The sequence below is a fragment of the Parambassis ranga genome, chromosome 13 (genome assembly GCF_900634625.1).
Source record: "Parambassis ranga chromosome 13, fParRan2.1, whole genome shotgun sequence".
Classification (NCBI taxonomy): Eukaryota; Metazoa; Chordata; class Actinopteri; family Ambassidae; genus Parambassis; species Parambassis ranga.
In genome coordinates this window covers 17561920-17588173 of record NC_041033.1, presented here as the reverse complement: position 1 = coordinate 17588173, position 26254 = coordinate 17561920, and the positions used below count along the sequence as shown (strand labels likewise).

At 41.3% G+C, this 26254-nt stretch overlaps 1 protein-coding gene across 1 annotated transcript in view; it reads right to left on the bottom strand.

Annotated features, from left to right (window-relative positions):
• The window catches only part of robo1 (roundabout, axon guidance receptor, homolog 1 (Drosophila)), a 273594-nt gene extending 249608 nt beyond the window's left edge, over positions 1 to 23986 (bottom strand). Inside the window, exon 1 of the mRNA XM_028419011.1 lies at positions 23879 to 23986. The gene's annotated coding sequence lies outside the window, so the exon portion shown is untranslated. The remainder of the gene's footprint in view (positions 1 to 23878) is intronic.
• Positions 23987 to 26254: the final 2268 nt, after the last annotated feature.

The window sequence follows — 26254 nt, the reverse complement described above, 5'->3', positions numbered from 1 at the left end:
GTGTGATCGAAGAGAATATTTGGGTTCTCTCACACATTTTTGGGTGGGAAAAAAATAACTTACTGTTTTTTTTGTGAAGTTCAAACAACCTGAGACTGAGTGCCTGGAGCACTAACTCATCTGGAGTCAGGCCAGAGAGGGTTGAAACACAGGGAAAGGCAGGAGGAGACATGAAGGCAAAGAAATGGAGACATGGGGAGAGTCAGGGAGAAAGAGAAAGATTTTATGGTCTGTCCCTCTTCAGAGGAGGGATCCTGAAACAACACATTCTGATTGTCCTCATTATAAAAGCACCAACTTGTAGGAAAAACAGCCACAAAGAAAGAGACAGAACTCCAAAAACTCCAAAAAAAGTCAGGGCAGTCTAACTCAGACTGGTCACACACGGACACATGGAGGAGATGGAGTTAAGGATGTGTGTTAAACTTGTGCTGAAATGATTGTATAACTTGCAGTGACACCCACAGAATGTTAAAAATGATCAGTGTGTTCTTCGCTGGTGCCCACCTGTGGTGGCATTGAGCACACGTCAACCGAGTTGTCTGGAGCGGGGCTCTGCACCATGGTAGCCAAAAATGGCAAAGCGCCACATAAAATATGACAGGCTTATTTTTAACCCCCGACTCTAATCCTTACCAAGTCATATCCGAGCAGTCAGTGCTCAAAACAGATCCAACTGATGGATGAATGAATGTGCTTCATTCGTCACCTGTTTGCTATTAATCTATTGTCACTGTAAACAAGCCAGTTTAAATGAAATGTTCCCCTAAAGAAAACATTTCTTGAGATAAGCTACAGTAAAGCGTACAGAGTTATTAGACCTGTGAGAGGAAGAAAAGAAAGAGGAACACCTGTGAGACGCCCAAATATTTTCTTCACTCATGCTGTGACAATAAAGCTGCATGAGGTTCAGGAGGGTCGGTGGTGTAGGAACTTCTGAAGCAGAGGGCAAACACAAACCCAGGGCAACCTTGAGCTGCATCTGAGAGAAGAAAACACAAACCACAGGGTGTCTGTTTGAAGCCAGAGGAAAGCCAGGACAAAGACCAACCTCCAGGAAGAAAATCTAACAAACAATGAAGCTGGATGTAGGTTGAACTGTGTTTGTGTTACAGTCTGAATAATACCACAATGTTGAAGCCACAGTAACTGAAAAATGATGTATTTAAAGGCAAAACATTCCACCTTAAGTCTTTTTTATGTAAACAAACAGACAGATATACTAGATTGTGTTATAGTGACTTAGTATTAGTCAAATACAGCCTAATCCAACAATTGGCAAAGATGTGGAGTGTAAGTAGACCTATCTGTGAAAGCCTAGAGGACCTGTCAGACACAGACTTGTGGCCAATTGTGGAACTGCAGATACATTTTCAGCCCTGTGGGTTTCTGCTTGGGCTCCAGTGTGTTTTCTCATATCTGATCTGAGCCAAAAAGGATGCTAAACATCACTGACTTTTTGTTTGAATTGAAATTCACCTTCTATTTATTTATTGATTTACTGCCTCTGCCTGCACTGTGCACCACTTCATTTATTCATGTGTACTTCTTTCTAGATGAGGATGTTGTGTGTTTATACTTCATTTCCCTCCCAAAAATTGTGAAGGTATTAAATTAATACTGATCTTTTTATCATGGAGTACACAAGCAGGGACAGTTATATGTACTGTACTGTATAAGCTGTAGAAAACATGATTTTATCATGACCACCATGACTATTACTAGAAATCAATGATTTTTTTTTTTCTTTAGGAGGAGAGGCACATAAAGCAAGATATGCTCCCCAGAATTAGCTTAATAAACTTAATTTAGCTGCAACGATTATTTAATTTATAGGACTGGCAGCATCTCATTAAACAGCACTTAGGACAAACCATTTCATCTGCACAGCAAGATGACTTCCCTCTTCTTTTCGTTCTGCTCAGACTCCTTTCTGCTCTTCTTTTTCATTCCGGTAAGTGATCACAGCATGCAGTCAGTCACTGACAGGAGGCACAGAGCCAATCTCACTGACAAACTGCACCACAACCTTTTACCTCTGTATGTAATTATGCCCCTGGACATGCAACACGTTCACTTAGCCTAATTAAAGAACGACAAAGACAAATTGTATCTCCATACACTCGGCATCCTCTCTACCAGAATCTTTTTCTACCTATATTTACACATGAGTGTAGAAGTGTCTGTTCTCCTTCTGCGTTTTTTTCTCGTAGCATCAGCTAATCCTCCTCAAAGCTTCAGACACTGTCAGAACCAGAATGAACCATGAGGCACTTCTGTCTGCGCCAAAAGCTGGATTACAGAAACAAGAAGATTACCCATCCAACAACGTCAGCACGCACAAAAACACAAAGCTATCACCATGCCTCTCAATGTGCGCCGACTAATTGTATTCTCTGCTCTTTTGTATTAATACAGTCCTGTGGTTTACAAAGAATCCCTGCAGTGAAAATTGAGGATCCAGTTCTGGTTTGTTTCACTAAGAAACCTCTGGACAATTATTTGTTTTTCATTTGATTTCACTGCCTGCGACTAATCATGAATTCAAACAAACACAAACAAATGTTGTGTGTTTCTTCGGGGTGTTGCTGTAATGATGTGATACAGGGCGGAGCACATGAAGGTAACTCATCTAGCACACCCCTGGCAGAAGCCCTCTGAGGTGAAGGGCTACTGCTTCCCTCCTCCGGCCACTCATAAATCAAATAATTACACTGTGGTTCTGGGGGGAAGACAAAAGTTTTTCTTCATTACCCCACTTTCAAACATGTGCAAATGACTAACTTGAGGGAGTTGTGCAGTTATTTCTAATCAAATTCACCGAACGCTTGGCTCACATACACACCATGAGACCCTGATCTCTGTGAGCTGTAAGCGATCATTTTCTTATCAATATTTTATGATGTACATCAATTAACCTTGAACTGTCTGCAAACGGCAGACAAACGCTCCCCGGTGACTGTGTCAGAGGAAGCTCTGCCAAGTCCGGCGCACGCTGCACCCCTGTGATTGACAGCATTTTAAGGGCTGCTTTTGAGGGAGGCGGCCGTCTCTTCTTCTGCAGAAAAGCTGAACGTCGCTCACTTTTATAGACGTGTGCAGCCTGTAATCCAGCCTACAGGGGCTCTGAGAGTGATTGGAAGTCAGGCTGAAGGGCTCGCCATACAATAATGATGATTACTGCTCAGTGGCAGTGTTTGTTTGCTTTCTGTTTGGTGCTTTTGTTGCTGGGTGCTGCTCTATTTAAGGCTCTTTTCTCAGTAAATGCTCTGCATATTAAAACAAGCTGATATTAAATAGCGGCCTGGCTCCTGAAGCAGACAGAGCTCAGGCAGTAAATCATTCATCCTCTACATTTGAAAGACATTCCTTAGAAAAGCCAGAGGGCATGAGGTGCACAGAGTGTTCGCTTGTAGGTCTAACTCCTCGGATTCAAAGATAAATATCACGCTGGGACAAAGCCCCCGTCTCTGCCCCGCCATCACAGCACTGTCACAAATGACAGACGTAATACTTTGGTCCTGACATGAGACGAGGACAAGACAGACGTGTGTCTCTGATCATATCACACTGCTGATTACTGAGGAAGGCAGAAGGATAAGAGCAAAGCCAAGGGTCCCATTGATCACACAGATGCAGAATGGGGCAGTAAGAGGAAGCAGGGACAGTAAAATGCCTTCATCTGATATTAAATGTGAGCAGGACAGCCGCCACTGGCTGCAGACTGCACCGAGGAAACTCCAGCATACAGTTACAACACAAAAGCATCTTCAGAGGCCCCACAAAAAGTCACAGTCTGTGAGTCAGTCAGTTTAAAGGTCATACAAACCATCTGTTCTGATGTCTCTGCCAAAATTTTAGCAAAAAAAAGAACATATGGAACTCACTCACTGGCTAATGTCAATCTTTAAACACTGTTTTAGTTAAGTTGTATAAAAACTATTTTAGTTCAGGAGATGGTGTTCTGAAAAATATTCATTTCATGACCGATTTCTTGATCAAAGAATAGAAGCTCTTTCTGTCAGTATACACATTATTACATGATGAAATACCAATGTAATACATAAATATAATCCACCTCATATTCCTCCCTATGATCTTAAAATAGAAAAAAAGAAATCAGCCGTGTCATCGGACACTGAGCTCTTTCTGCATTAGGATGTAAATGTGACACCCTGCGTTCTTTTTTTTTGGTGATCTCTAAAAGCAGAAACTGAACAACAAAAGCGCCCCGACAGCTTGATTAATGCGATCCTAAAACTTCTGCTTCTGTGAGTCAGCGAAGGTCTGCAGAGAAGAAGCTTGGCCAGAAGAAATAAACACAAGAGCAACTAAGGGAAGTGATATTTCTTAAAGCCCTGATCCCTTTCCAATAACGCTGGATTTATGTGACCTTTTCCAGTCGGAGAATGGTTGGACCAACGTTCCCATGGATTAAGCTCAAAATCATTAAAATGGGCCACGCTAGAGCCAAATGTTACAGCACCTTATGGAGTGTGAAAGGTTAACTTGGGAAAGAGTGCAGAGAGAACTTCAGCCAAAAAATAAGGTGAGCACTGGTAATATATTTATAATAATTGACAACATAAACAGCATTGATTAGTCTGCAGATCCATCTTTGGTTATTACCAAGACTCCTCAAATGTATTTATGGTGATTTATTAAATGAGTGAAAGCACCTGTGAACACATTGCTGTTCTCGGAGCACCGTGACGTCCCTTTAACCCCTCTGCCTCTCGGCTCCACCTGCCTCCTCCAGCACAAAATGACTGCAGCTGCAAGTCTGTGGTTCTGCTTGTGAAGCGGGTCCAGATGGCGGCTCCATTAGTCGAAGCAGCGGAGCCACCCTGGCAATGCAAATACCTGTGTCACATGTTTAATAATTGATATGGATGATTACAAACTGCTGCTCACTCACTCACTCGCTGGGTCCCAGGATTGAGAACCAGGAATTCTGCTCTAATTGTCAGTGACAAATGAAAACTGGCTGCAGGTCAGTTTTCAGTTTCCTCTCATGAAGCTTCCAGAGCTCCAAAACTGGGGTTAATAGCAGTGGACTGATGTGGACAGCTCACAGCATCACATAGTACAACTGACATTGCTGCATCACAGTGTTAGGCTAAGAAATAAACACAAATGGAAGAAAACTGGAACAAACTGAGCCCAGCTCTTTAACTGCTGAGCTGGAACTGACTGTATTTGTATATTATCTGTTATTGCTTTCCCATTGTGATGCTGTGTGCAGAGGCATTATAATCAAGTTCATAAAGAGGCACATCGGGCCCTTTGTAGCACAGTCAGGGCTTTAATACAAAAATATATATACACTGCTAAACAGCACAGACATTAAGCTGATGACTCAGGCAAACACGGAGTGCAGTTTAACACAACTAACTGGACGTAATTCAATCAAATAGTGATTATAGACGTGACTGATTTCAGATAGAAAGATACAGCTGCAGATACATGGTGATCTGTGTCAGTCCAAAGGTAGAACTTTAGAGGGTAGGAGTTACTACAGTTACTACAGTAACTGAGACCTAAACTGTGGTGTTTATTATACATATAACAAGCGCTGTCTCATCTCTCAGCAACCTTTGATGTCACTGAAAATGGTTGGGGATGGTGGAGGTACTATGTGGTGGAGGCAGGAGTCTGAGGTTTAAGTCCCCTAACACCACAAGTTGTTTTGCTTTTACCTGGTGTTAACTTTTGTTTTCATTCGCAGTTAAAGTTTTAATTGTGTTTTTAATTGTAGTTGGATCCATCCATCATCCATTAACCCGCTTCAGGGTGAGAGGCAGGGTACACCCTGGACAGGTCGCCAGTCCATCCCAGGAGAACATAAAGACAAACAACCACACACACTCACACCTACGGGCCATTTAGAGTCACCCATTGACCTAACAAGCACGTCTTTAGAATCTTTAGAAGCCGGAGCACCCGGAGTAGGCACAGGGAGAATGTGCAAACTCCACACAGAAAGGCCCAAGTCAGAATCGAACTGGGAACCACCGCACCACCATGCCACCCTGTGGTTGGAGTTGGCATTATAAAAAAATATTGGCTAAGGTTAGGCGTTAAGAACAGGGTAAGAGGTTAGGTATCTCAAAGCACATGAATTAATAACATTAAACACATTTTACAAAGGATAGCAGCCCCGTAGAGCTGTCGCCATCATAATCTAGTAGAGATGTGGCCGACAGAATGTGCTGTTCTGTTTTCAGGGACTGGCTGAAATATGACACTGACCATCCGTCCAATATGTGAAAATACGGTGTGATATAAACCCGTAAAATGTACTTTTTTATTCCACACATGCCGTCTGATGACTGCTCATCACAAACAAATAGCAGCCTCACACAAATACGCAGGCTTACTGACAGATTTGCACACATTTTAAATTCAAATCAAAGCCTAATATTTCTGCCAAACACACTGATGAAATACTCAGCCAAGATAAGTCTGCTCACACTGACAGATGTTTGCCAGCTCGTCCTCTAAGCATGCTCTGAGAAAAAGTTTTCAACCTTCACTTATGTCTGTTTCTGTGTCTGTGACATCTGTTTACAATTACTACATCTGCATGGTAGTTAGTTCTATGGATGATTGTTTCTGTAATTGTCTCCATACTAGGTTATAATTTTAAAAATAATTGTCACTTAGATGAATCAACCAGCTGTAGATTATATTTACATATTTTAATGTCAGTGTTTGGTGAGCTTTAAATGTTGTAATTCCAGAGAAGTCATCAGTTTAGAAGACGTTTTCATTCTTTAGTTGTAATAAGCCGCTCTAAACTTCGGCAGAAGTTTTTAATCTTGGGTCAAATGGCAGTTTTATGAGGCATTAAAATAGGCAGTTTATTCAAGCTAAATGAGTTACATTTCCATTTGAAGTTCTTATCATATGGCATGTTTGTGGCTCTCTGAGCAGCTTAAATCCTGCATTTTGCTGATGTATTGAGGACAAGGGGCTATTAATCCTAAAACTGAATCTGTCGAGATAAAGCAAAGCTCTGGTGGATTGTGCAGTTCGCTCCTAAAACTGGAAATTTATTGTTATGGCAATGATTGCTCCCCATGAATCTCTCTCAACATTACTTTGAAAAAACAAAGTTTATGCAGTCAATACGCTCAAAGCTCTGCCGGCGTCTACTTCTAACTAGGACAATAAAAATTCATTTTATCTTCCCAAGTCTGTAAACAAAATATCGGATGCTGACAAAACACCGTCTCCAAAGGTCAGATCTATGAGGAGAGGGTTGTGAAAAAGAGACAATTTCTTCAGTGCAATTTAGATAATAAACCACCGAACCAGCATGTGGAGAAAAAATAAATAATAATCCATCTAGCAGAAGTAATTTACAACAGTACTTTGAGCTTATCTGCTGAGTACTACACTTCAAACAAACAAACCCACATCTGAAATGCGGGCACCTGAATCTGAAGCACCGGAGTGTTTACACAAAACCAAATGGCACACATAAGATTGACTGCAGGTCCAAGTACATGTCTGTTTACCAGGTGTGTTTTCAAGGTCACACTGACCTTTAAAAGTCCAATTCTAACCCAGTTATCCAGCAATATTCATTTTGTTTAAAAGAAACATGACCTCTGACATGAGGTCAGAGTGGCAGCCACACTTCCTGAAGTATCATGGTTACAGAAAATGCAAACACCATTTCACGTCAGACTAATATTCATAAATCAAGAAAAACCTGAAGATCCAAACTGCAAACTTCTCTCTTTATTCATGACATCACCTCTTTGAGTCATGAGCAGAGTCTGATTTGCCCTTTTCAAGAGTGTGACTCTCAATCCCTCTGCATGACCCTGGCTTAGAAAGATCCCCGGACTGGGATTTGTTACCGTGGATACCTGGGCACACACATTAGATCCACTTCCTGCTGTAAACATTCAAGGCTGTGTACCATAGCATCTGTGTTATTATGCAGGTATGCAGGTAAAGAGGATCAGCTATGTTTGCATCATTATGCTTCTTGCTATGAGAGACTTTTGAGGCTGTGATCAAAGCGGTGACAGAGGTGAGTTATTGTGCACCTCTGGCAAGGAAGGGTCTTCTTTGTTCTGCCCTCTCCTCATCTGAGCTCCTCCGGATCCACGCTCCTCATCCCTGATACCTCTCACAGTCAATGACTCCATCAAAGGCCTGACAAAATACAGACAGGCCCCTCTCCATCACTCTCTGCTGTGCTGAAATGAGCTCTGGAGCTGTTTGTTCAAGGCGAAGGGGCCTCATGGGCAGCGATGGGACACAACAGCCAGCCTGTCCCCAGGAACAAATGGTTCACAACAAACCTCATTTTCCTGTCCTTTTTAGTATTATTGAGATTTCTTACACAGAAGGCAGCTATCAATCTTTGTCAGTACTGCTTACATTTGCTTTAGACCTGTCACCGCCGCAGCCGAGCGTAGTTGTGCAGTGATTATCAGTATTTGAATCCCTGAAGGATAGCAAAAACAGCCTCACTGTGCCTACAGTGACAATTACAATCAAGCCACGCTAAAACTGTGAAAGAGTCTCTGGTTCCCGAACATAATGCAGCTACAATCAATATTTTTATTTTTTTTTTTTTACAGTCGATCATATAACAATGTGTCCTTAGATTGCCCATTTTGACAAAACCACGGCAAATTAAGATTTAACTTTAGTTCCCATCACTGCTGGGAATCTTTTTAACAGCTTTTAGTTTCGTTTACAGCAATTTCACGTCTCTTACCTGCATCATTTTCAGCCTCGGCACAAAGAAAGCCTCAGAAGTAGCTACAGACACATTGAATACCCATTCAGGGGTTCACAGAGACCAAAAACTTTCAGTAAAGGAGAGTGGAGTACTACTTCAAATCAATGTGGCTTTGTGTCCAGGGCTAGGGCCTCTAAACAATAGTCTTTTCGGAAATCCTCCCAAACTATCTGACCTGTGAGCCACACAGAATATTTACAATTACTGTACTTTCACACCTGATCGCCCACTACAGCCCTCCACCTCCAACAATAACAGGTGCTATAGAGAACAAAGCTGAAAGTAAACAAACTCCATGAACTCACTTTACAACATTGCTGCATACTTAATGGTCATTATTACCTGATCAGTACACCCAACAAATCACTATTTTTAACTCAATAATCAATATTCTAGATCAATTAATTGCTCTCCATGAGTCAAGAGGTGTGAACTCTGACTGAAAGAAAGATGATCATTGTCTCATTTTAAAATAACATGAGCCCACAAAGAATACATCACAGCCAGGACATCACATCAACAGCCGTCCTCACCAGGAAAACATTTTCTCTGACTGCATCTGTACATGATCATGGTCCTCGTAAAATGTGCTTCATGTTATAAACCCATGTGTTTATAGATGATCTTTCCTTAACCCCTCACCCTGTATTTCCAGCCTAACCATAACCAGTAGTTTTAATGCCAATCCAGCTGCAATTAAAAAAGAAAGTTAAAATGAAAACTTAAGAACAAGCGAAAACGAAAAAGCTCGGGGTGCCAGGGGACTCGAACCTCGCATCTTTGAGTGAATGTCAATGGATAGATCCGTCCACTGTCTCCCATCCACCTCCATCTGAAGTCCGAATCTTGTGGCTTTCATCAGTTCCATGTCTAGATGACATCAGGTAATACGATCTTATGTTCTGTTAAAGTAAAAGTAAGTAAAAGGTGATGTCTTTCCTTCATTTCCACTTCAGATTTTGTTCTCTTGCTAGAGTTATCACTTGTCTGTTACCATCACATCTCTTTTGTCAGCCTCTGATAACTGAAACATAAACTTTTAGTTATTGACACTTTTCCAAATATATAACGCGGACAATCCTCCACTCTCTCATCATGTCATCCTCCCTACTGTGAGCTCTCAAACCTCTGTGCACTAACACTCAGTAAAGATTTTTCCCAGGACTGAAGCACATTCATTATTCTGTTTGTTTGTTGTATTGTGTGCATGGTTGAGCAGCCTGCTGTGGTCCAGAAAATGGATTAGCTCAAGATTTTCCCCACAACGATAACTACTTCTTGCTCCAACAGGATTACCTGGCCACTCCAGCCCATGGAAGATACTGCAACAAAGCACGGAGGCTTCAAAAATATCGATGGTGCACTTAGCTGCACGCAGCCCTCTTCATTTTTCTTGGAGAAAATGCAAAATCCACTAATGTTTACTTATCCAATTACAATAGCAACAACTCCAGCTAGGCACACTTAAACTGAGAAGTGTGATGTTAATTGCCATTTAAAGGCCTCTTTTGCCTGTTAATTTGTGAGTCCTTTCCCAAGACTTGCAGTTTGGGAAAGGAGAAATGATTCCAGGACGAGAGAGAAAAGGGCACAATTAGTGTCCCGATCAATTCTCCAGGATGAGGAGGGGGTAAAAAAAAAAAACATAAATCAATACTCTGATTATGCATGAGAACGTCATATGCTTACATTGAGATCAAAGCATCAATGATCCAAGCTGCAGGAACTGGGGATCCATCTATAGGTGATCCATAAGTCATGTGTAGGAAGGAGAGGATGCCGCAGACACGTATATACAAAAGGATAAATTACAACATGGTATGTAAATGGAGACATGTTATCTTTACCCCAGAGCCTGTGAAATGATGTTGGCTTTTATTATCTCATTTGTAATCAATAATGTGGAATCTCTCTGTGGAGGCACTTAGAGGTGTCCTCTGGGAGATCCTGTGTTTGAAAAGCAAACAGGGAAAAGAGGGAGTGGTCGCGTTTTTATTGTCAGGTTAATGGGAGCATCAGAGGCAGCGGCGTGCAGCAACGAGTTAAAAATGCCAAACACGTAGATAATCCTGGTGATGAAACTGAGAGTGAACTTGACGTATATTTTTCTGGACAGTCAGAAGGGATTCAGGCTGTAAGTGTAACATTTACAAAAGCTGCTGCAGAGAGAGTAAAGCAATCAAAGGCAGTGACAGGCTTTCAAACATTTATGAGTTTCCAGTCCGTTCTTTTTGTGTCTGAGGATTAAGACACAACCTTTAAGGAGCAGGTCTGTGGGGGGGGAAAAAGGTGTAGCGCCTCGTTGTTGTTTCTTGAAGCTCTTTTCATCGTAACATGTTGGGCTATAATTACACATATACTATGTGTTTACAGACTTAAAGGTGGATTAAATCAGTGTGGACGAATTAGACGGGACAATTACTTAAACAAGAAAACAACATAACATGAGATCAAGCTTTCATGGCGGCGGGGACTCGTTCCAAAGGAAGCCCGATGTGGCGACTGCACAACATGAACGTTTTTTATGCCAAATCCAACCACGATTAAAAACAAAAGTTAACCACATTGGTCATATGAGGAGGACTCAGGTTCTGTGTCTTCAATACCACAAAATGTACATATTAAGATGATTATTAACATGACAGCACATCGCAAACCTCCAGCACGTCCTGACCAGGAAAATGTAACTTTAGGTTGTTCAGTTTGCGAAAACGAACGAAAAATGAAAAAAACTAAAAAAAATGAGCGTATTTCACTGCGTATTTCACAAAGCATTGCTTTGTGTTTACGGGGGTGTGGAGCCAAAAATGGTGACCTCACGCAGGCAGCAAATTTCCTTGTAAAATGTTCTAAATTCATGTGTTATGAATTGACATGCTGTCAACTCAGTGTCATCACTGCGTTCACACAGTGAAGTGGGCTTGTCTAATGTAGCTGAATACAAAAGTGTGTTGCTGATCTAAACAAAATGCAGCAGTCTCCAAACTCCCACCAAGCAGTCTGCTGGAACTGGATGTAGTCCAGTTTATAGGAGCAGACACTGGAGAGTGGGATTATTCTTTTTTTAGTCTGACAATGAGGACTGGAGGCAAGATGGAGTAGCTTATCCAGAAGATCATCACACAGGTTGGTTGTTGGATGACTTCCATGATAGCAGCAGCTAAAATATCTATGCTAAATGTGGATTAGAATATAATCTGTGTCTGGCAGCATTGGCAGTGAATCCCTATTTATATAGATACAATACATATAGATGCTATAGCTGTTATTTCTATGCATTCTGTGATGTATTTTCTTAAACATTGCCCCCTTTTAAGATGTTTCTCAGACTGAATGACAGGAAGCTTAATACAATGAAACTGTGGAAATAACGCTGCTGTGCTTGTTTGCAGCCCCCTGTTGGATCCTTTCAGTGCACTCTGGGACTGTAATCGAGTAGGTGTGATTATGGAGCATGCATGAAAGCAACACATTGTGTCTGTCCGTGTGCAGAAAATAGGAAGCAGCAGACAGATAAGTAAGTGAGATAAAAGAGCAGCGCACCTGGCAGGTCCGTGCTCCGACATCTTTGATCCGTCGAGCCGAACATCAAAGTCTCTGTTGGGGGTTTTGTGTGGACGCCAGCCTGTGAAACACTCACCACAACAGGCAGCAATCTACAGCTTAGAGTGCAACTCAACAAGAGTGGAGGCTTAAGGGCTTCTCAGCGGCTGAAATTACAACAGTTGTGGAGTCTCTCTGAAATCTCTGACGTGATGAATGCAAGGAAGTCGAAGGAAGTCGTAGGCTGGAAGCAGATAAGTACAGTAACACCACTTTGATTATCTCATTCTATACCTGATGACTATAAGGTCTGATTGATGGTGGTCTGGCAACATGAGCAAAAAACAAGACTGTAACTGTGACATGCTGCAAAATCCTGACCGGTGCAGCGAAGTATGTGAACACAGAGGTCAAACGTCCACCCCTCTGCCATCATGGACACAAACTCCACCTGCCTCAGTTCAAATGCTGCTTATCATGCTTTCCTGAAGATCATCTGTGATGATGTCTGTCAGTAAAGGTTTACTGGGTCCAAAACACAGCTGAGGACATCAACAACATACAGTAAGCTCAGAGTTTCTGATAAATCTGACTGCATTACTGCAGACAAACATTTAGCTGACCACAACTAATTTAAGATAATCCAAACAAACACAAAGAAACATGCAGAGATCAATAAGTCTGTCATTTTTCCCCATCCTGTCCTGAACATTAAAATCAGAGGTCTTCTTCACCTGCATCATCTTAGAAGGAAACAGTTACAGTTAAAAGTGTTCTTTTGAGTAAAAAATAAATGGACATATCATTGTTTCTTTCGAACATGAATGAACTTTAGTCTGACTGCATTCATTATTAGAGCTTCTGAGTTTAAAACACCAGACCCAGATCCACATGCAGCATAGAGGCACAGTGATATCTGAGTTGTTTCTTTCTACTCAAACTTCCATCTACAGAAGGAGCCGCTTAATAAAAAAAACATCACCTCTTCTGCCCACTGCAGAAAGGCCGGGTAGATACAGGTGTCAATCTCCTTTACTCTGAACAGGTGCTGACAAACAGAAGCCTTGAAAACTTTGATGAAAAAGAAAAAAAACACATATCAACCAATGAGTGCTACAAAAGTAAACATCAGTCCAAACCCTGCAACAACAGGGAGGAAACATTAACAGGGGCAACAGAAAAGCTCTTTAAGGGTGCAGTGATGAAGGTGCAGCTGTATGTTATTATTGTGCAGCGAGCAGCTGTCCGTATGAGACAGACAGATGTGCTTTATCAAAGAAAATATAATGTTCACAGAAAAATGAACTAATTAGATCACGCAGCCAGTTGTTAGGCAAGATGTTTAACAGGAGAGCTGAGAAGTTTCCTAACAGTGCGAGCTAATTAAATTCAGTTTAGGAAAATTCTCATTCTAATTTATTCTCTCTCGCTATCTAAAAATGAAATTCACATAAATAAAGTTTTGTTTGCATTAATCTGCATGTATTCACGTGATGGGCCTGACCAGTCAGCAGATAATGAAGGAACCTGAAATGTGTTTGCACACTTCTTCTTCTTTCGGTTCAATTTGTTTGTAATTTTGCATTGTTTCCCCACCAGTGTGATTTAATTAGCTGTGGGAGAGCAGTAAGCTGGTTCACTCAGAGAGCACCGCACATGTAATTAAACCAGTAAATTTAAATTTTACATTCCTCTGGTAGTAACAGTTTAAATGAATTGGAATATTAATAATGTTAATATTTGAGTAGTTGTTATATTTTTCATGTTGTTGTTGTTGCTGACATTAGAAACATTATTAATTAGTGAAACACTGTTGCTGCTCTGAAGTAAAAAGCTTTTTTATTGATTCAGTTAATTAAAAGACTCCTTTGTTTGTGCGGTGTGTGAAGAGTTACTGCTGAGTGACAGAGGCCGATGAAACATCAGATGAGTTAGCTTCAGATGAGCTGCACAGAATACACACCAGTGTGTGGTCATAAAGAGCAGAAAGACTCATCATCTCATCATGTTGAAACTCAACAGAAAGCCTGTTTTAGAAAAGTATCAGTAAAACAAATCACATTTTCTGTGTATCACACAATTTCTAGTAAAACAGTTTCAAAATTACTGAATACACAGATGTTGTTGAACCTTGTATTTAAAAGTCCTCTGCAGAATTAATCTAACCTGGTGTAGTCTGTCACTCATGAAAGCATCCTATCCACAGTAATAGTGACTTTAGCTTGCAGACATTAGCATACTATAAACACAGAAGGTAAGTGAAAAGCAGGATGACCATAAACCTGCATTTATTCTGATGGCCAGCAGGCGGGGACTTCCATGTATGAATAAACAGCTATGAGACAACGACCTGCCCGCTCACTTGATCTATGTTCTCAGTGGCTCGACACAGTGAAGGGCTTGACTTCGGGTCAAATAGAACATAAACCAGCTCCATTACAGCAGAAGTTTAACCCTTCGTGTTAGCAACGTTAGCTAACATAAGCATAAATATCCTGTCCATGTGCCTGCTTGGTTAACATTAGTTAATTGAGCATGATGCACTAACTGTCAGTCTCCACAGTCTCGACTATTTACAAAATCAATTTGTGAAAATATTAAAAATACAAAACAACCAAACAGTAAATATTTGTCAAATGAAGAGCATGGTCCTTCCACATAAAGATGAGGTGAGTCCCCTCGGCCTCATGGTGCCTCCAGAGGACGCTCTGCTGATGGGCTGCTCATTGAGCTGCAGAGTAAAAAGGGCTGACGACTGTCTCCAGTATAATTGGACAAATGCATCAATTACATCGATGGCAAATTACAACATTCATAATTGATCCCTGGACAACGCCTGTATAGATCATCCTGCTGCTCAATAGCTATACCACAATATTCATGTTACACCGAGCATATTCAGGAACTAATTAAATCTCAAAGGGGAGGATCAATGTTTGAAGCAGCATGGGAGGACTATTGATTGTGCAACAGAGATCTTTGTATGCTGCATGTGATTTTAACTGTATGACATGATACAAGCTTTCCTTTTGATTAATATACTCATCTGACTTTTGGAATTATTTGTCTGTTTGTTGTTGTGCTGGAAATCCTCCATTATGTTTCCAGTGTACGTTTCCTGACCGAAAATAAAACATCTGCTGTACCTATTACTGCACAACCTGTATGAACTGTGAGACTGCATTCAGATATTGGACTGTTGTACAGTACTCAGGGTTTTCAAGAGCCTTCACAGCACTTACACAAGAAAGGTAGCTGTCAGCATGTGATTTCACTTGATGAATCAATACCCTAGAGAGCAGGATAGATGCTAATGTCTCGATGCAAGGACGGACCATTACTGCCTGAAACACTCGGTGCTGATGAGGCTGCTGGTTCCACTCGCTCTTATGATTTTTTTTTTAATGCTTCCAAACAACAACATAGAAATGAAGTCTAATGAAGTTGATTGCCTTATGTGTTTGTTGCTCATCAAGTGCAGTTCTATCTTACAAAGGCAGTAGGAACATTCGAAAAGTTTACAGGACTGCTAAACAGAATAGAAAAAATACATTAATAATTGTATTAAAAATATGAATATTTTGGAGCTTTGGTCATAAAATTACTATATATCAAATAAATAGCTGAATACAAAGTGCCTTCTCACATGCACTTCTGCACAAAATGAACATGATCCATTTTATTTCAAGCTGTCCACCCCTTTCCCACATGTTTTTGAACAGGTGAGGAGCCTCTCTTGCATGTGATATTTGATAGTGGATTATAAAATAAATACATGTGGCAGCATGACCTTTGTAGCCTACTTTGTGAGCTATAGCTGACCACGAGTTAGTAATGTTAGTGTAAGTCTATGGTTGCTTGTTAAGCAGCAAATTTGCATCATACATTATGTGACAGATGTCTTTACTCTATTTAATAACGCATCCTTATACATATTAAAAGTAACTGTCGAAGTGCAAAAAGCCTCCAATGTTTATGTCCACACACAAATTGCTCAATGCAAAAATAGCACAAGAGTGCTACTACAGTGGAATAGTTTTAAAAAGGTCTATCAAAGGTCCAGTCTTTTCAGAATATGCAGTTTTTGTTGCCCTGCAGAAGACAAAAAAGCACCGAGCTTCATCTCACACAACGGTAAAAGGTTAAAATGCATTTAGAGCTGAAATATTGGTAGTGTCACTGAAAGCTGCACTTCTCCTCCATCCTCCTCTGCGCCGATGACCTTTTTCTACTGTCCACGTCTCGGCGCCAGTGCAGAGAGTATTTTGGCCACACTCCATCTCTTCCCAAATGAGGCCAGCTGAGGAAGTGAATCAATGTGTTTTTCCCCTAGTCATAGGAAACAGCTGTCATGCTGTCGTCTGGTACGGAGCAGAGCTGCCTTTATGCCAGAGCTGACTGAGAGAGTCAGCGGGGAGGAGAGAGCTCCCCCTCTGCATCCGCTCACACTAAACCCATCACCTGAGTGAATTCAGCTTGCCATGCCTCCCAGCTACACTCACACTACAGGGATATAAACAAAGAAGCTGCAGCAGGGTACCTTCCTGGCACCGCCGCTGTACTTCAGAAAATCAGCCCTAATTAACTTAGAATCACTTTTATTCGTCCTTGGATCATTTTAACTGTCATTCATGCAAATGTTGAAGGTTGCGGTTGCAGGTGAATGATCTGATGTGATGAAACGGTGCCACTCAGTCTGTTCATATAAATGCAAAGGAAGGAGAGCAGGCTGATAATAATAAAGTAATATGAGGGAGGGGATGAAATGCCTCACAATAAAAATGAGAAGTTGAGAGGGGAGGTTTCCGTGCAAACCTTTAGCATGTGTTTCATTAGCAGGACCTGACCTTATCTCCCAGGACCAACCCTTATCTCCCACAGATACCGCCAGCATGCATAATAAGAGTAGGCCCTTTGTGCCAAACGCTGTGGGGCAGAGCCTGAACGCCTCTCCTGGTACAGACTCCCCTCATTTTTTTTTCTTTCAAGCCACAGCTGTACACACAAATATACAGACACTCAGGGATGCAGAAGAGCACACACAGAGACACACACACACCTCTCCCCTGTGTTCATCACCTTCTTCATGCTGCCTTTGTATGAGTCAGGAGGTGATGTCTGGGACTGTAGCCTGGCTGCTAAACAACAAGGACAATGAGGCTTTATTTTACCAGGAAGTAATAAAAGATAACAGTGAAATCTTTCTGTTGATGATGAAAATATATGGATGTCACTGAACCTGCTGTAATTGTTTTGATTAGAAGGAATGAGTGTGTGTGTGTGCACCTGAGCTCAGCCTGTGTATGTACAGTATGTGTGCGAGCAGAATACGGGATGAGCATCTGTGCAAAGCTCAGAGACGAGCGGGAGGCTACCTGCTCCATATTCATGTGTTTCCCCATATGTGACCCAACACTGTAAACAAAGAATATTAAACACAGAGGCAGCAACCTAATGAACACATACACATATTACTGACAGTGTAATGAATCGATAGAACTTCCTCTTTCATTAAATATTTATTGCAGTAATATTCCTGAGCCCTTCAAGCTGAAGCGACTGGGCTGTTGGGAGTTTTTAAAAGCAGACCTCTATGGCCTGAAAGCTGAGCTGAACACAGCGACTCATTACAAGAGAAATACAAATCCTTGACTTAATGAAAAGTATGAAGTCCATCAATCATCCCCAGCCAGGTGGATCAAATCACTACAAAACTAATATTTTTGTATTAGGAGCACTGTTTGCTTTAACATTTCACTGCAATATCAGTAAAACGTACATCTCAGCTACTTTAGCTTTACAATCCTGTTTCCCACAATACAGATAAAATATCATTATCTCCCACTCATCTGTCACAATGTCGCCCTAATCTCATTAATCTTCGGCGGATGTGTAAAGAGCCACCTTATGACTATTGTGTACTGGAGTCTGGGACACCAGCAGAGCATGACGCCATTGTGGGATAACCACTGCTGCAAAGGCTGTGAACACTGTAGTAATAGAAAAGCCTGCTGCCGCCGCTGCCCCCCTGAGACACATGGTCTCTTTTTTTCTGGGGGAAACCAGCTGACAGCTTCCTATTGCTGCCTGAAAACCTCTGGAACCTGAAACACCTTGAAAAAGTGACAGATCACAGCTGTGTTGGACTGCACACGGCTCTCTCATCGCCCATCTGCTGGGACTGACTCCACATTTCAAAGCTCCTCACCTGATTCTTTTTTTTTAGTTCTTTCTATGCAAAATCCAGCACCCAGACTCTAGTTAGTGTGCCAGACTGAGGCACGTGAATCCTCCTTTAAAAAGTTAAACATCTGTGACCTTCTATCCGCATCTAACTTGGAGACGTCTTCGTTAATTTAGCCTTTATTAATTCATTAATCTGTTTTGCATGTAAACAAACTGCAGAGGAGCCCACGTGCCCCTTCTACTCTGCAGGACAAATAGCTATTGGGCTCCCTCTATTGGCCTCTATGCATCTATCTGCATTCTGCTCAGATGCAGCAGAATGAAGGCTGTATGGAAGTCTGAGGCATCAATTCTACTGTTACGATATATAAATGCATGTTATTTATTAGAATTATTTGTCTATAAAGAAAGAAGAAGAAAAGAAGAAATTCTCACATGTGACATGATGGAAACATTCCATTAAACATCATTTTGTGTTGTCTGTTCAATTAATTGATCATGTAAATTGTAACAGCTGTGATGTTATGTCAAAGCCATCGATGTATTGTTTTGCAGATGCATCTTCCTACTGCATACTAACCACCCTGTTGTCTTGTGAAATACAACTTTCCACAGTCTGGTAAGCAGCCAATGGAGTGCAGGATGAACAGAGGAGATTTACTTTTAGCCTAACAAAGACTTCTGGCTGAACTTCTGTTTCCTCTCAGCATGTAGATCCTCATGCAGGCTGGTTGTTGGATGATCCTTAAGCTAACACCGACATCCATGTGCCATATAGAAAGTATACAAGGTTGGACAAAGAACCCACAGCACCCCGACTGGAGAAAGCTACTGCAGCATTTGTCTGAGAACAAATTGTAACTTTTACCCTCCCAAAGCTAACATTTGTTTGACTTTAGCTGCTCTCTGCTGTGGCTGAACATGAGCACAGCACTTAGCTGATCATCATTACTGTTGGATCACCTGTTCTGACCATAGCTTCCATGTCTAATTAGATAACACTATCCACAGCAATGTCCTGAGTCATTATAGTTGCCAGAAGTCTCAAGAAATTCTCACTGCAATAAATTATTCATGACCTAAAGCAGCAAAGCCCTAATCATCCATCAACATCAGGGGGAAATACAAACAAAATTATTCACCAAAGTCAGCCTTAAATCTTAGCTCAGGCACTTAGTGTGCAGCCTGGTTCCTTATTAAAGACCACGTGGATTATGGATTTAGTTACCTGGAGCGCAATTCATTTACTGGACAAGTATAGGAATCATAGAGAAGTGGCAGCATTATATAGGGTTATTATTGGATGTCACTTATTAAGTCTGTCATGGGAAAACTCTGCAGAAAGTTTGTGTATTTGCTGCATCAGCAGAATCTAACTTTTCTAAGTAGGAAGTAGAGCTGAGGTTCAGTTAATAATATCGCCGCATGAACTGCTGGTGCAGTGTGAGAGACACCACACTCCTTTCCCCCATTCTCTGACTGTCTGTGACCACAACCACATCTCTATACAGCAGCAGCACTCGGCATGGTTAACACAGTCCGCTGTCTCAAGCTGTCACTCCGAGCGACGAGATTATTTGGGCTCCCCGAAGACCTAAAAGCAAAATTCAAGGAGCCACTTTAGGCGGTGACACAAAATCTATGCAGTGCTGACAACAAGCAGATTGAATGTTGGGCTGAATATTTCATATTTATGACAGGTTACGGAGGCCACTTTGCATCCAGGACTGACAAAACAGTGGGTTCCCCTTTATTTTCTCCAACACAAGAGACACCTGGATGAACAAGCTGATCCAGTGTGAGTGCATATTCAGCGCTGCATGTCAGGCCAGGAGATTAAACAACAGCCATAATAGAGTCTCATATCCCCAAACAAAGAGGTGTGCTGATCTGTCAACAGCCAGCGGAGGGGCGGCTAACATTTCAGATAGGACATATGTTAACCCCTGACATCCTACCCCTGAAATATTTATGATGTATACATGTCCGTGGAGGAGATGTGTTCGTAGACTTCATAAATAATCAAACCGGGAAAGGTTACATTTAAGCATCAGCTGGACAGAGGATATATGAGTTTGTCTTTAAAACTGGCAGCAGAATACCATTACTACAACATCAAAATAACTTAAACTATAATTTTAAAAAATGTCCTTGAATTAATTCCTCTGAGACAGTGTAATCTGCAAGTTAATTATTGTACTATATATACCAATCACCAAGTGAACTCACACAGGAACCTTTTGCTCAACTAGCCTCATTTGTAAGCAGCTCAAACCCGGCTCATTTATCTATTGAAATGATTCAGTGGTGCATGCATCATTAATACAAAACAATATGACTGCATTTAGTTTATTTGCAGAGCAGCAGCACACCATTTAACACCATTTTCAGCAGAACTGCTCTGTACATCATTCTGGCAAACTACAATGGTAGTTTTTGCTGTTGTGTGCATGCTGTTCACTCTTGTTAGTCGTGCTGCCACATTTGTTTAAATATTAATGAAGCAGATTCAACAAGTAAGCAAAACATGCTCACAAATGACAGAGTGGTATTTGGAGCAGACCTGACAGACGACCCTGACGGTATTAACAGCACTGCAGTCAGCACCGAGTGCCAGTCAGCGTGTTTCTGTTCTGTCACTATTGTAGAGAATCAGTTTATTGGCAGTTAAATTAATTTAAATTGAATGTTATGAAGCGACAGAGCCCAGCAGATGGCTTTTAGCTATACACGATTCCTGGATGGTGTTAACTGGTGGAGTATATAGCAAATACGCCTGTTAGCTTCTCTAGTTTGTGTTTTCCATAACATCGAGAGCAAGCTTAGGTTAGCCAGCTAGCTATAATTTAGCTTACTGTAGTGTTTTTTAGTAAGATTGGCTAACGAAGTCTGCCAAGTAGCCACAGCAGCCTGGGAGTTTAGATTAGATTAGCTGTTGTTATTCAGAGCAGTTTGACAAAATGCAGTCATAATCCCAGCTGATGTTTACAAAAACAATTAAAACACTAATTTCTAGTAACACTAAGTGTTATAAATATAACCTTTATATATATATCATTTAATAAGTCATCAAATTCCAGGAAAAACACCAGGACAGGATAGACAATGGTCTCGTACACTTTCTTTGACCTTTCCTGCCAGGCTGAGGAGCGTCTTTTAACAGAAATGGAAAGGCAGTCTGAGCTGATGGAGCAACGTCTTTAATGAGGTATGCTGGGGCTGTTGTCTCTCCATTTAATTAGACAATTATGCACCCTCCTACGGAAGAGGGAGCATTCAGGGTCACAGGGGAGGGGGTGGGCGATGCCACAATGCCACCCTGTCACATACAGAAGTGAAGAGGCTAAATCACAGGTGAGTCCCTGTGGGGCAAGCACAGACCCTGCTCTCCATTTGGGAGCCATTATAGGCTCATCCTATTTAAATTCTGTTCAACTGTCTTTGTCCATATTCATTCAGTTTTTGATTGGGCTGGTAATTACCATTCTAGAAAGACACTGGCAGATACCAACACAAGCTGCAGCCTGATGGCCTTCGCTCAATGTTTTAACACTCTAGCAGACTCTAACGACAGGAAACTTGTACCTAAAAGAAATTAGGTGGCCCGCTGAACCACTTGCCAAGTAAACAAAGACTTTTGTGAGCAGGTTGTTTGAAGCTGCGACAAGATTTCATTCCACCAGTGCCGCATTTTGCACCAGAGGATTGTAATTACAAATTCACAGCCATCTGGTATCCGTGCTTGTCACTGCCCATTCTTCACCAGTGCCAAAGCAGGCTGCACTTCCTTCAATGGTGAAATGCTTTAACCTCATCTCTGCTGTCCCAGTGGATGTGTCACTACACTACACGCTTCGACAAGCAAAACCAAAAGCACAACACAGGAGACACACAAATGAGGTGAAGGCACACACACAGGTACCACGGCTCCATCTCTAAAGAGAGGTCATAACTCACATAGATGGATGGTCAGAAATCTTTACAACTGATGAAGCATATTATTTGTACATATGTCAGCAAAAGTCAGCTTCCTTCCTTTGTCTTTTTTATTCTATGCAGACAAGGTGAGCAAAAGTGACAACCTGAAATATTCTTACTCATTTTCTATAAAGTCAAATGAGACAATTGTTCATCTATTGTTTAAATATGGAACTACAGCCAGCAGGGGAAGCTTAGCACAAAGCTAACACCCAGCTCAGTTCAAAATATATGAATACTGGTGTCGGCATATCTAAAGCTCAGACAACTGGACTTCATGTGATGCATGCAGGACATTAAGCTGTTCCACTGCACAACAATCCCAAAGTCAACATGGTCTCAGCCACATGCTCATGGAGATGCACACAGAAATTTGCTTGCATGTGCACGACGACTGTGGCCAGTGCACCCATGATGACAGCTTGTCCATGTATGCACTAGATCCACATTGTCTGAATTAGCTTCTTGCCTCCCATCTTTCACCTGCACAAAGACAACACTGCTTCACTCACATGCACTAATAAAAAAAATAACGAGTTAAAGAGTCTGATTCTAATAATGACATCTTTTGTAGTTAAACAGGGACATCAGTACAAACATAACAAAGAAATTCACAGAATGCACTTTAAATTTCACTAAAGTCTGTAGCCACTATAAGAATCTGTTGAATTTTCTTGTGTTGTCTCACAGCTGCAGTGTCCCTAGCTGACCATAAATCATCGTCAGCTTCCAATTGTCCCGGCTCACATTCATATGCAATGCAGAAAATGAGCAACATTTCCCGGGGAAGTGGTCACCCTGCAGAGAGCCTGACTGCACATCATCCCTCACTGCTGGCAGTGTAGCAGGAGACAAACACACAAACACTGTCCCGCACAATATCCCAGCATGAAAAACACTCATTCTGTGAAGCCGCTCAGTAAGACAATGAATCCATCATTACTGCTGGTTCACTCCCAGTTCAGGCTCAAGACTAATGATAGCGGTCTCACTGTGGCCTATCTGTAAGTGAACAACTGCAGGCTGCTCCATGAGCCAGAGCATGAGCCAACTGCCATAAAAGACACATATTTGAATAGACACAATGTGGTACTAGACAGGAGAAGATAAATCTGAGCAACCAGAACACCTAACAGTGAAAAAACTCCTTTAAAACTTTAAAGCGTAATGAAAACTCCAAGTGTGGCAGATTTTCTGTTTTGTTTTCTCTGAGTGACATTTCACTAAGATAAACGTAAAATATTAAAATATCTAAAAGCCAAACTTCCCTATTAACAGGTAAAACCTCATTAAGAGAACAAACCTCCCACCATCTAATATAAGACAGTTTAAATGGTGACTCAAACCAGCTGACAGGATCTGCAGTTTTGTCCCAGCAGCTATCAGATCAGTGGATTTTCTTACCTCGAGATAAAGAGCTTCTCTGTAGATGGAAAAACATTTTATTCCACATGCTGGTGCTGGCTGATGTATTTCCAAACAAAACCAATGAATCCACATTGAAATCTTGAAATCAAATAAGAGCTCACATGGCTCTTCACAAACAGGAAGTAGTCTACCTGCAAAGTATGGTGGCTCTTGAGGGACACTTTGAGATCCCCCCCGATTTTCCAACTGGGATTTACAATAACTGTTGTTATATGACTGACAAATTATACACTATAAAATACTAAGACATCACTTGATAAAGTCTTTCTTGTTTTTGTGTATGTCTGATTTTATGGAGACATAGTGACATTATCTACTTTAATTTCACACAAACATTTATGATTATATTGTATATGAAACTGTGTGTTTCTGTCACAGTGCTTATGGGGACTGAATGAGTAATTTTTACTCACTGTACATGTTTGCCTACCAGCTAATCAGCGTCTGAGGTACATTATTCCCTTCACTGCCAACAGCACAAAAAAACTGATGCAAAACCCCAGATGGTGAAATAAAACTCCAGGGAAAGCCACCAGATGTAAGGGTTGTAAACAGGTACAGTCGGGGGATAAAAGGACTGTTCCTCCTCCTCCTCCACCACTCTCCTCCTAGGAGAGAGTCCAAGCAACAACAAACCACTCTTCCATGACATTAACTCCTGAGATCTGATGACACAAAAAGCTTTCTGAGTAGAAATTGTCACAGGGGCATGCTTTATTAGAGGCTCCAGTGTTTCAGTGTAAACTAGATGTTTCTTATATGGCTTATATTTTATGTATCTCATTATCACAGGGGAAAAATAAAACTCAGTAAACATTTTCTTCCCTTTAAATTTGAAAGTGCAGCAAAACTAGTACTTGTTTTCATTAAATAGGAGAGGAATATACATATAACAATAAATATGCAATGCTGCAAAGATCAGAAAAGCTATTTTACAAAAGGTTAGAGACTAATCAAATGGTTTTCTAAATGTTTCCAGGGAGTTATATTCTATTATTGAATAAGTGGATGGAAATATAATATTTATTATTGACTAATTTCCACACAGCAGTTTGTTTGTTAGCCAGACTGTAAGCGAGCGAGCTGCTCTTCTTACTATTAAATAGGTCCCAAACAGTGTCCCACTAAGATACAACATTTTTTTAAAAATCAGAAGCAAAATCAACTAAACAGGCGAAACTTAGATAAATTGGTAGTTTAATGCAGATTAGCCAGGTGGCGTTGTATCCATCTGTACCTAAATGGTTAAAAATAAAGAGAAAAAAGAACAATTACAGACACCTTTTTCTTTCTGTACATATAAGGCAGTGTCAATCCAACAGCACTGTCTCCGGTTGGAATCACATGTATTTTTAAAGCAGTCCGTTGGTGGACTTTTACAGTCAACAGTACAGAGTTGTTATTCTACTCACGTACAATTCAAAAATTCATGTCCCCCAGGCTTTGTGTTGGATTCTGTAGTTCGGGGGCTTTGCAGTGTTATTCAGAGCATTAATATGAGCTGCGCACAAACATTCACACACACACACACACACACACTCAAAACAAGAAATGATGACTCTCATGTGTTCAAATTAATCCTAAACACACAAACAGGAGTACTTATTCATTGGCTATAACAGTAACTAATAATCAATTTTTATGTGAAGCATTGCACCAAAGCTGCAGAAACACTGCAGTCATGAATATCAATTAATGGCAGACATTATAAAAACACTAGTTTGTTTATCTATCAGCGGGGCACTGCTTCCACAGTAATTCATGAGGGGCTCTGTCTAATCCAGTTTGAGCAAAACACCATATGCCAATGTGTGCGCACACATGCAGGGCAAGAGGGCCTGCGAGGCCACGTCCAGGCTCAGTGGATTTAGGTCGATTTCTTTTTTCTGCTCACGACTCAAGGTCATGGTTCTCTGTGACTCCGCATGGCCTTGCGATTCCTGCTGCACACTGAGTTCTCAGCGAAGGCCGTGCTGTCTCAGCGATCTGTCTCCCATTCTGCAAATGCTGCCCTTGCCCTCTCGACCTCCCAGAGCTGAACCTGTCAAACCCGCACGCCCCCAAAAACCTGTGCAGCATGGAGCGACGGGAGATGGAGAAGATATAAAAATGGAAGAAAGATTAAGAAGAAATGAGAGAGGCAGGAATGGGCTGTGGAGCAAAAGACAGAAAACAATTTGGAGCGGCAAGAATGGAAAAAGCCAGAGCGCTCAAGATTGAAAGGCCTCTTCGTCTAATTTGCAGCGTATTCATCACCTCAGAGGGCAGACGCTCTCATATCGCTTTCCATTCACTTCCTCACCCCTGGCTGCAGGTCAAAGAAAAAGGCAATTTCCCTTCAGCCCATGTACA